Source organism: Aquila chrysaetos, chromosome 13, assembly GCF_900496995.4.
Source record: "Aquila chrysaetos chrysaetos chromosome 13, bAquChr1.4, whole genome shotgun sequence".
NCBI lineage: Eukaryota > Metazoa > Chordata > Aves > Accipitriformes > Accipitridae > Aquila > Aquila chrysaetos.
The window spans coordinates 28,718,013-28,730,288 of record NC_044016.1 but is presented as its reverse complement, the minus strand read 5'-3'; the positions used below and the strand labels follow the sequence as shown (position 1 = coordinate 28,730,288).

Genomic DNA, 12,276 nt, shown 5'->3' with positions numbered 1-12,276 from the left:
CTGCCATGTGAAAATAATTGAGTTAACCTTGAGTAACTAGTGTAGCCTTGTCAGATGTGTCTTCTGCTCAGGTTAAATGCTGCTTCTCAGCAGTGCTAATTGGAGTGTTGCACTAATATTAACTAAACTGCCTTCTTCACATTAGTGACCTGGCACTTTTGATTCAACTCAATTTCGGTAGTTTGGACCTTTGGATTTCTGTACAGTTCAGGATATTTTCCAGTTACCATTCTGTGAGAAATAATTGAACATTCAAAATTATGTTCTCTGTATTTTCTTATATCATTAAGACTATGCCCATATACATCAGTGGGTTTTTGAAAGATGCAACAGTATTGCATGCCTGAAAGTAAAACAAACAAACCAACCCCCCTTCGTAATCATACCTTTCCTAGTTTTGTGTTTCTTGCGATCTACTTCAAGTCCTGTTTAAAATGTATCTTTTTGACCGGTATGAGAAACAGCTGAGGGGCTGTCAGTCAAATGCGATTTCTTCATCTGATAAAAGAGATTAACAAGACAAATTCAAATATGTAGTTCTACATATTACATCTTCTAGGAAATGTGTAAGTATATATTTGACTGGATAATGCTACAACATTTTTTTACATTATATGGAATTTTTAATATATTTACATTGTGTTAATCCTGGATTTATGGTCTAGAACCTGAGCCGAGAGACCAAGGACTAAAACTATTCTCCTCAAGAAGACCCACAACACTGTGAAAACGTTAACTTATATTTTGTGTGGCTTTGGGCCAACTTCCTTAGAAAAGTAGACTAAAAAGTTGAAGTTTTTTTTTTTTCTTTTAAATTCTAGATTTGTTTTAATGTTTCAGTAACATGCTATAACCATAAATATTTCTGTACAGATGCAAAGTTAATTCTTTCAAAATTCTTATTCATGATTTAGGTTTAATCAGATTTGCCTTCTAGCCATAACTTCAGATGAGAAACTGATCTTTCATTTCTCAAAATTTACATTTCATTTTAGCCCTTAACATGTAGAAAAGTTGCTAGACAGTTCTAGCTGGCAGGATTTGATGTCATGGTGCAGCTCAGGAAAATACATCCAGGACTTACCTACCTGATAATCTGCTGCTTAGGTACTGAAAAAGTTGCCTACTTAACTAAGCCACGTGCAAATATTTATGTACTACATGACACCCCCATGATGCCATAAAGTGGCATTCTACACATGGCAATTAGCAACCTATCCCTTATAACTGGTGTGTGGTTGAGATGGTGTAGGCTGCCTAATAATCACTTGTCAGCATGCCAGTTGGGGGAACTGTGTGGCCTGATAATCTTCATGTGCTGTCAAATTGCAGGGTCAGAGAATGCTTTTTCTCAGAATTTCCTTCTCTGTCATGGTCCACAGTTGTTCAGAGACAGCCTCTCTGGAGGCACAGGGGAAATCTGCTCATATTACAGCATTGTAGTGGGCAAAGGACACCCTCTGAATGCGAAGCAAAGCATAAGTTAGGTAAACTGGAGATGTTAGGAAAAGATATTTTAGGTGGCTTTTCAATGTACTGAGGAGTGAGCGAGAGCCGAATATCTAGCTTGACAGCAACTAGAAATAAAATGGAGACTTAAAGCAAGATAATTATTTTCCTAAAATTTGTAGAGAGGATTGATATACAGCCATGCTCATACCAAAGAATCCTTCATCCTAAAGATTGTCTTGGAGAAACATTGATAACTGTCATGCTATGTGTGCAGGGGCCTAATAACAGTCTTCTGCGTTCATCCTCTGGGAAGGTATATGATGAAGACCCTAATAGCTTAAGCCAGGCCATAAAAAGGGTGGTAGATCATAAGTCTGTCTTTCCAAATGCTGTATTAAGGGCACACTAATTTATGGCACTTAGCATTATCTAATGGTTCTGCTCATAAATGCAAATCTTTATTATGGTTTCAGTAGCTTCATCATTTTAGACACTAGCTTCTGCCTCTCTTTGATGCAGCCAGATAATTTGAATTATACCATTAGCAGCAGAAAATGTTTTCATGCCAAAACCTCTTGCCAATCAGCATCTCTTATATCACCCTTCTACTTTGCTGCTGTTCTGCATGACATTTCTGTACGTATTTCTGCTGAATCTCTTTAACTTTCTATTTTCGTAATGACTTACCACTTAATTAAGCTAGCTGGCTGAGTATAAACAGAACCAGTGATGATGGATAGCATCTATACATAAGTTAAAAATATTTTTACCATAACTCATTAAAACAGCTACTTAAGTTCATGTTAAGTGTAAGGGGAATGTGGGTGGGAAGGGCTGTGGAAACTGGGTTTGGAAAAATTCTTGAAATAATTCATTTACTGAAGTTGCAGATATATATTATTAAAAGATCCAAAGCTGATGAAATAATCAGGAAAAAGTGATGTTTAAAATCAGGCTTGGCATTGCCCAGTGGATGTACTTTAGCAAGCTTCACCTTCTCGAGGACAGTTCTGGTGAAGTTAAACTTAGCTTTAGTGCTGCCTTTGTCACATAGAGCTTCCCTTGATCAGTACAGCAAGGGCTGGACCAGTGTGGGAGTGCCTCCTTTGGGTACTTGTGCTATGGAACATCTTTTTGTTTGTTGGTTTTTTGGGTTTTTTTTGTTTGACTTGACTTAAAATTTGTGATGCTTATTTCATCTAGCCTTAGGTTGTTACTGATCTGACTTAATTGCGAAACTAATGAGTTTAGGAGAGCATATAATATTTCATAGTTGATCTCTAAAGGTATTCAATGTCAAAAGTTTTGGGTTTTTTTTTGTTTTTGTTTTAATAGATGGCAATTAACATTTATCAGAAAACTGAAAGAGAAAAGTTCTCCTGTGGAAGGTTCTTCAGTTACTGTGGTATGGTGGATAGCAGGATCTGTGTTATGTGCTCACCTGAGAGAATTCAAGTCCTAAGGATCATCAGATGGTGGTAAAATTATTTTAATGAGAGGAAAAGAAAAACAGGAAAAAATATCACTTGTAGTATTTCTATCAATTTGCCTAAAGCAGCACTACTTATTCCCACATTACTTTTAAAAGGCTCTTCTGTGTTTAAAATAACATTTATTTTTAAAAGAATGTTAAGTATTAGACTTTGTTAACACATGGCATATTTTCCATCTCCTTGCTGTAGTAAACTACTGTAGTAATACTGTTTAGTGGTTAGCCTTTACTCTGCTTGAATTAATATAACTACTTTGAAGGGCTTGATAATTGAGTCCTTTCTTCCAAATTGCAGTTCAGACAAAGATGGTTCATAAATCTTAACGTGTCCTGAATGGTAGAAGGACAGCAATTGTTCATGCGCTAGGATAATTAGGAATAATGTATTTTCCAAGAACCTACCCCCATGTATTCAGTTAAACCCATTCTCCATGAAATTTAAACTGTAAAGCTTCTAGCAAACCTGTATACCAAAAGAAGACGATCCTTCTTTAATTGTCAGAAAGGAAACAGAAAGATGATTGAATCACCAGCATAAGTGTTGTGGCGATTTACAGAAGAGGGCTTTGCTCTGATTAATAAGGTGTCAAGTTGAGCACTGGTTATGTTATCAATTTCATGGAACAGCAGTTCTAGCAGGTTGACAAAGCTGAAAAGACATAATAAAATTAAAAAAGTTAAGAAAAAACAAGTTCAAAGGATGGGGCAAACTCATCTATGTGTGACTTTGATGCTTGATACTATTTCCCTGTGGGAGTGTTCAAAGTCAGTAGCCTTGGGACTGACTAGCTTGAGCCTGACTCTGTCAGCTCTGCTGCTTTTTTTGTTTGTTTGTTTGTTTGTTTTCTTTCCCCCCCTCAAGGAACAATATTTTGGCTTTGCAAAATAAGTTGGCTTAAAAGAATTGGTTATAGTTTAAAACTTGTTTAGTAACTAGTGACTTTGCTGAGAATCAAGGCAGCTTTAAAGAGCCCAGCTATCTTAGAAATCTGGCTGCTTAGGTGGATTGACAAATAGTAATTTTTAGGTGCTGTGCTTCGTTAATAATAGGCAGATTCTTTGTTTATGTAATTCTACATTGATAAAATCCAGTCACAGGTAAAAAGCTAAAACCTGCCCTTATCCAGGTTATATATTTGAATTTCTATGAATTTTGGTCTGAATAAAATAAAAATTGAATCGCTAATGACTTTTTGATATTATTTCTGTCATTAAGAGATCTGCTTTTGGTCCCATGCCTTTACCTGTTTCACAAAAACAGTCATGCAGCAGGATTTGTGGCATAGTATTTTCAGTTCTTCCTCCTCTGCGCAGAGAAGTGTTTTATAGTTAGAAGGCAGCAAACACAGTGTGAGGCATCTAGCTCCTCTTCTAATGTAACTAAAAGAAAATAAATAATAAAGCTAATTTGATTCTATGTAAATCAGTTTCTTTAAAGAACAAAAGAACATCTATTGCTGCTTGCATGGCTTGAGCGTTGGTGTTTTAATGAAAAAATCATTTTGTTCTGCTTCAATATTTCAGTCCTTTTATCCATCACTGGCTGCATATGCATTAGTGTTTGTTTCTGATCAGTGGTGTGGTTTTAATGCAAATCCCCTATTGGTCCCTACTTACTGCCTACTTAGTGCATGTTGCTTCATTACCTGGTTTTGACAAGCATGAACTGGCTGCTTCTCAGAGGAAATTAAACCAGAAGTTCCATTTCAGATCCATACCAATGGAGTTTATCCTGGTCTCTTTTCTACATAGGGTAGTTACATGATTTGGATTATAAAATTGTTTGAAATCTTAAATCTGGCTTATCATAATTTTTAAGGCAGGTAAACCAAAAAACATAGTGAATTGTGCTTCGTAATTTTCTTTTTTCCACCCTTGGTAGTTTGCTTTTAAATTAATACTTAAATTAATTCTTGGGGTTTTTTTTTCCCTGTTTGGCAATTTCATCATTTGATTCTTATAGCATTTTCCTAGTGCTGAGTTTTGAGCTATTCCGTCTATGTGGAAATAGAATAAAGTTTTCTTTAAAATTCACAATGGTATGGGCAACTATTTATAATTTTTAAAAACTATATATATAATTAGTGAGTTGTTTGAAACTATGCTAAAGGAAAATTAACTTTTTTCTGCCTACGTATTTTGAAAATTGGAAACTGAAGTTTCAATTTATACTGGTTCAGAAATGACATATATATTTGGTCTTTTTTATTAGTGTTTGATTAGTTACAAAGCAAATGTAAACTTGAAAATTAATTGGTAGGCTAATTGTAGAAGTAAAACGGTAACACAACCATTAAAAAATCCTTTAAGAAGATAGAACAAGCATCTTTCTTTCCTTTGATTCATGAAAGCAATTGAAATACACTGCAGTATTATCCTCAACACTTATTATATCTAATGGACAATTAATTTAAGCTTATTTAAGAAAGTTCAGGGAAGAAACAAAAGGGTTGGGTTACCATTAAGAGAGGATGTGAACATCAAGCATAGTGGATCAGAAATGAATCAGCAATTTGCCTTTTAAAGGCAAACATCTGATGTGATCTACAGCTTTCAAATGCTCGGAGCTGACACTGGATATCAATGTTGTAAGGGATTATTGCTAGCACTGGTTGAAAACGAAAAAGATTGCTTTGAAGAAAGCACTTTCAAATTTGTGGTTTTGTTCCAATGAGGAACCAAAAAATGAAGAGACTCCATTTTCTCTTGATAAGAGAGAAGACGGTTGCACTTTCTCCCACCTCCCCTTTGTCTGGACAGTGGGGTGTGGGGTGTGGGTTGGGACACCCAGCTTCAGTGAAGACCTTGTTCTGGGCTTTGTGCGGTGGGTCTTGCTCTTCCCTGCTTTGCAAGCCTATGTTCTTGATCTTTTGAGAAATGTTCTTCATGGAAGTATGAGTACAGGGATGCTTTCTGGTGAAGAATGTAAGAGTTGAAAAATTTCCTCTTAGCCTTAACATATTCAGTCATGTGCTTCCTGTCCCGGTCCGTGTTATGTTGGTGTACTTGGTTGTGGCTTACGTGAATTACAGACTTCAGAGTCTTCTCCAAGTTCCTAGCAGACAAATATCTACATCAGGAAAAGAAAATGTCATTGTAAAGCTGTTTCTGCTGGGGATTGCTGGGACATGGTTTTGGGGGTTTTTGTGGTGTGTTTTTGGACTTATGCCTCTTTTCATCTTCTCTTGTATCCCTGCTGCAATTTGGGTGGAAGAAACAGTTAGAAACCTTCCACAATTACTGAAGCAGGAGGGGTTATGGTTTGAACACGTTTGGTGGACTGAGCTGGTCTGGTAGTATAAAACAAGCAAACACAAATGTGTTTTGGGATGATGTGCACATCTAACATGAAATCAAGCAAAAGTAAAATAAAACTATGTTTTCCAAATAGATTGCAACAGTGTGTTTGAGAGGCTATGTTATTAATAAAAAATAAAAATTACAGTTGGTGTTGGGAGGAGATGGGGAACATCCATACCATTTCTTCAGAAAGGACATCTAATGTAAGGGTCACCTTGTCATCAGAGCAGGTGGGTAGCATCTCTGCAGCAGTGCTCTGTTACGCTTCAGTTACTATAAACTGACAGCTGAAATGTCACCATAAGGAAATTGTTCCAGTTCCAACCCGTCTGCTCTCTGTTGAGTGGTGCCATTTTCTAGCACGAGTAAGTCTCTGGGCAATGGCTAGTTCATTAGAGTGTGCTTTTAGGGCTTTTACCTGTTGTGGCTTGTGTCGGAAGGGAGACAGCAGCCTTTATTTCAGTAAGCATCACATGCTTCTCTCTCTGCTTTGCAAATATTTTTAAACTGGCTTTGCTAATCTTGCTTACGTCTTTAAGACTGATATATTCTCTGAGTTATTTTTAATTGGCTGCTTTTTGTCTGCAGCTTATTGGTACTGTTTTTTCCCATGATGGACTCAATGTATCAGTGTGCTCTACTGAATGTATTTCGTGGTCATATCCCATCTGTATGGCCAGCTGGCCTTTCCTGTGTCACAGGGGCACCATGTGGCTATTGCTAAAGCACTCCCCTACTCAGGCTTCTTCTGTGGCTTCTTCTGCTCCCCCCCATCAGGCGGCTTCTCCAGGTTTCTTTCAAATAAGGCCAACCGTGAGTATTAGTAACACAGACATAGCCTTATGCTGTAGAACCTGGGAGAAGTTGTTAGCTTCTGGGTCCACGTGTCACCCTAGTTGGATTCTCTCACTTCATGTACCTCTCCTCCTCTTCTCTCTAGGTGCTCAGGCCTAAAGATGAGGACAAAGCTTTCTGAGCAGTCCCCTGGCTAGGCAGTGAGGTGCCAGCGTGGCCAGGTATGATGCTGGGGATGCCTTGCAGAGCTGGGACGACCAAGGCTGGCAGGGCTCTGTCATGGTTTAACCCCAGCCAGCAGCTAAGCACCACGCAGCCGCTCACTCACTCCCCCCCCACCCAGTGGGATGGGGGAGAAAATCGGGAAAAAGAAGTAAAACTCGTGGGTTGAGATAAGAACGGTTTAATAGAACAGAAAAGAAGAAACTAATAATGATAATGATAACACTAATAAATGACAACAGCAATAATAAAAGGATTGGAATGTACAAATGATGCGCAGTGCAATTGCTCACCGCCCGCCGACCGACACCCACTTAGTCCCTGAGTGGCGATTCCCCGCCCCCACTTCCCAGTTCCTATACTAAATGGGACGTCCCATGGTATGGAATAGCCTGTTGGCCACTTTGGGTCAGGTGCCCTGGCTGTGTCCTGTGCCAACTTCTTGTGCCCCTCCAGCTTTCTCGCTGGCTGGGGATGAGAAGCTGAAAAATCCTTGACTTTAGTCTAAACACTACTTAGCAACAACTGAAAACATCAGTGTTATCAACATTCTTCTCATACTGAACTCAAAACATAGCACCGTACCAGCTACTAGGAAGACAGTTAACTCTATCCCAGCTGAAACCAGGACAGGCTCCCTGGGTGGCCATGGGCAGGGCATGATCCCGGGGAAGGCACTACAAAACAAAAGATCCCTCTTTGGATGTGTTTTGGTGCTGGGTGCCTTGATGTCACTGGCAGCGGGGGCTCACCCCCCGAGCTGCTGCTCCAGAACCACAGTTCATGTTCACAAAGGCCAGTGTAAACCTGGAGTGAAATGCATGTGGAAAGTCAAGATAGGCTCTTTCCTACAAAGAGAGTATGTTCCTAGTGCACTTATCTGAAGACTTGGTTTGGGAATGAGTGATATGTAGGGATTTCTTCTCCCATGAATCCTGCCACTAATAATAGTCCTGTTATGCTTTTACCACATAACACTCTACTTCTGAATTTAAAAATAAATGTACAAATTCTGAGCAGTACAGTAACAGTTAATCATAGTAATCCTGAGGGGTTCTGTGTTTTATGTGTAAGCTGCACAGTGTGTTGTGACAATGTCCTTTCTTTAGTTTCGTGGTGACTCCGTGCCTCAGTAACATGTACTATGACAAGAAAAATACAAGTATATAAGAATTTAAAACACGGTTTGGTGTAGTCCAGGTGATTGGCACCACAGTGAGAGAAAAAGCTCCCTGCATCCCTATCTCTGTCACCAATTTGTAAGGAGATTTCAAGGAAGTTATTTAATATCTGTTCTTCATTCCCTGCCTGAGATTCACTCCTGAAGATCTTCAGGAAGTGCAATGTAATTCATAGATCTTTTATAAAGGGAAACCCTGCTTTCTGACTTCAGGCTGTAACTTCTAGGGAACAGATAATTTCTGTTGTATGAGATGTTGACAGTGTCTCATCATTGAATGGTTAGATGTTCAAAGAACAAGTTTTGGTGACTGTGGTGTAGCTTGATTTATGCCTGTCCTGTCAGTAGAGTAATTGGAAAACTTCTGACAAATTTAGTTGCTTTTCCTATTACTAGTACTCTCACATTGCAGCATGGAGACAAGTCTACTGGCATAAATCTGTGCAGAAAAAAATTATAAGGTATTACACGTGTGCTGGTTTTGCCTGGGATAGAGTTAATTTTCTTCATAGTAGCTGGTATGGAGTTATGTTTTAGATCTGTGCTGAAAACAGTGTTGATAACACAGGGATGTTTTTGTTACAGCTGAGCAGCGCTCACACAGAGCCAAGGCCTTTTCTGCTCCTCACCCCACCCCACCAGCGAGGAGGCTGGGGAGGGACAACAAGAAGTTGGGAGGGGACACAGCTGGGACAGCTGACCCCAACTGACCAAGGGATATTCCAGACCATATGACATCATGGTCAGCATGTAAAGTTTGGGGAAGAAGGAGGAAGGAGAGGACATTCAGAGTGATGGCATTTGTCTTCCCAAGTCACCATTAGGTGTGCTGGATCCCTGCTTTCCTGGAGATGGCTGAACACCTGCCTGCCCATGGGAAGTGATGAATGAATTCCTTGTTTTGCTTTGCTTGTGTACACAGCTTTTACTTTACCTGTTAAACTGTCTTTATCTCAACCCAAGAGTTTTCTCACTTTTACTCTTCCAATTCTCTCCCCCATCCTGCTGCAGGGGGAGTGAGCAAGTGGCTGTGTGGGGCTTCGTTGCCAGCTGGGGTTAAACTACAACAACATTACAGAAAATGGGAGAAAAATAGTCAGGGGCAAAAGAAAAAAAGCTTTCTACAAAGACAGATGATTCAAAATAAAATAGATATGAAAAGTAGCATTAAAAAGTAAAAATACAGAAAGCTCTATCTGTTATCCTGTGGTTGTAAGGCTGAACCCCCTGTCTTGTGTACTGCCGATAACTGTACATCAGACATTATTGATGGCTCTAGATGTTTTAAAGAATGAGTGAGAACTGATTCACTATGTGTAATTGCTACTTTGCAAACAGCTGAGTCAAATGTAGTAAAAATGCTGGTCAGATAATGCAGCAATCGGTATGGTATGTGGGATTTTTTGCAAATGAGAAACACCTTTTTTTTCCTTTGAGACTCAGGAGCTGTTCTTTTCAATAAGCATTTTTAAAAAATAATTCTGGACTGTCACATCACTTACACTGGCACAAATCTGGAGGAATATACATGCCTTGGAGTACCTCTCTGCCTTAGTAGGCAGAGACACAGATTTACTGAACAAACTTTTTCCCAAACTCAAATTGGTTTTGATTGTGAAATTAGTATTTTTACCCTTAGTCTTTGAATTCCTAACTGTGACTTCAGGTCCTCCAGCATAAATCGCCATGGTTATGCAGAGGCACCTGGAGGCACCATAAATTCCTGCACTGGAATGGAGCAGAGCAGTTTTATGTTTTCTTGGCTTTCTGTCCCTGGAGCTGAGGTCTCCTCCCTGTGGCTTTCTGACAAAAACATGGAAAGTTAAAGGTGGTTCAATATGTGAAGGCTTCCTGTAGCTCTAAGAGACATCTGCATTTCTGAGATGAAAGTGTTGGGTCCCTTCACTCCCCTCCTTTGCCCATCCTTTTTGGTTCGTTTCCTTTAGTTCTTTCTGCTATCCTAAACCTAGTTTAATCCAGTTGGACATCAAAGTAATAAAGCAGAAATGAATCATCCATGCATCAGATGAGATAGACATCTTAACATGAAGTTTTATTTTAATTGCCTTTTATGGAGCACAAGGGAATTCTAAATAGCCAAATGAGCCTTCTGTAGATATCTGTGATTAGTAAAACTGGCCATTTCCAGAAAATGATAAACCAGAGAAAACTTGCATTTTGACAATTGAAAAAGGAATACGATATAAATGAAAGCTCATTTTTTCATATTATTTGGCTACATGCTAAAGCATTTTAAGTGCTTCAGAATTATCAACACATTTACAGCAGGAAGCATTAATAAACATTTAAAAATATTAATTTAAATTTCCACCTTTTTCAGAAGCCAAAATACATGTTTAAAAAATGGGAATCCCTTTTAGGGAGAATTGATGAATCTGAATCCAGGTGCAACCTGATTAAACTGGGTTCTTGATATAATTCCTTATAACCTGATAGGCTCTCACACACCTGAATCCTCTTCAAAGGTGGAGTATGAAGTAGTTAAGGAACTTTCTCAAGGCCTTGCAGGAATTGTATGTTAAAGCAAGGAATGGATCATCTTCTTGTGAAAGTCAGTCTGGTACCGTAATCACAACAGTGTCTGCTGACACTGCTGTCTTTGAAAGCAGATCTCCTCCTGACACTCGCATGGTATAAACAGGTGACTCCAAGGACATAACATGTCCAGATTTAATTTGGGTATCTCTAGCCAAGCAATGAACTGAAAAATAGGTAAGTTAGCTGTGAGATGTTAGCAGATTTCAGAGAAAATTGTACAGCTACAACTCCCTACCTGGCACAAATTGTAAGGAGAATTTTGCCTTTTAATTATTCATAGGGGAAAAAACATCCTTTAAAAGACTCACTTTCTCACATGGTATTGAAGGTGGCTTTGTACATGGACACCTGGTAGGTCCTTTTCACATCTTAAACTCAAAGTTTATAGGATTTTATAGACCTCTCTGATTCTTTGCCTTTAGGAAACACAGGTGACATTTTTTTTTAATTGTTGGTATATAGGTATGTACAACTGGAGTTGTCTGTCCAGCCATAACTTCATAAAACCCTTTATGACGTGCAGTGTCATTTAAATGCTTTTATCTGGAAACCCAGAATAGTTGGAGTAATTGAAGAAGACAGACATTTTTTCAGTGCTCACTACAGAGCTACACTTTAGAGAATACTTATCTTTTAGGGAAGAGCACTGTAAAAGCTCTACAATGGAGAAGACGGACATTACTTGTTCAGGCCTAAGAATGATAAGGAATGCTTAAGGTGAAAATTTGTCTGAGTATCAGTCTCTTAAGAGAGCATTATTCTTCCTGCCTGGAGCTGTGTCTTAGTTTTTTTTTCTTTTCTCTGTGACCCTTTCCTTTACGCTTTTGCATACATGATATCCATGCGCAACCACTGTGCTCGTACCACTCCTGCCTTCCCTCTGCCTGTATTCTCTTTGGAGCCAGCATTTCAGAGAAGAGAAATACACAAACCGTTTATTCATTCATTCATCCCTTTCCTGCCTTCTCCTTGTTTGCAAAACGAGCAGGAAGCTGTTTGTGCCTGGTGACTCACCATCAGATTTTATGAGGGGATTATGCTGAACATCTCTGATTCACACACTCTCGGCCTTGTCGGAGGTCAGTGTCTTGGCAGCATTCCCCGGTAAATACCATACAAGTACTGAGCTGTTGATCTCGAGAGCTTGAAGTCATTTCTGCCTTCCATGGTAGCGGCTGTGCGTCTTGTTCAGAACAGTTGCAAACAGGGGATGAGGTGACAAATTCTGTCTCTGTATCGAATAGAGAAATTTCCTGACGTTCAGGTGGTGCGCGGG

The 12,276-nt window shown here is 39.1% G+C and overlaps 1 protein-coding gene across 4 annotated transcripts in view; it reads left to right on the top strand.

The window, feature by feature from the left end:
* Nucleotides 1-12,276, top strand: part of CHRM3 (cholinergic receptor muscarinic 3) — a 283,661-nt gene that overhangs the window by 59,483 nt on the left and 211,902 nt on the right. Inside the window, exon 1 of one of the 4 annotated variants that reach the window (XM_030036070.2) lies at nucleotides 7,183-7,260. The exons of the other annotated variants lie outside the window; for them this stretch is intronic. The gene's annotated coding sequence lies outside the window, so the exon portion shown is untranslated. Of the gene's footprint in view, nucleotides 1-7,182; nucleotides 7,261-12,276 lie in introns of those variants that run through there. 4 annotated transcript variants of the gene reach the window in all.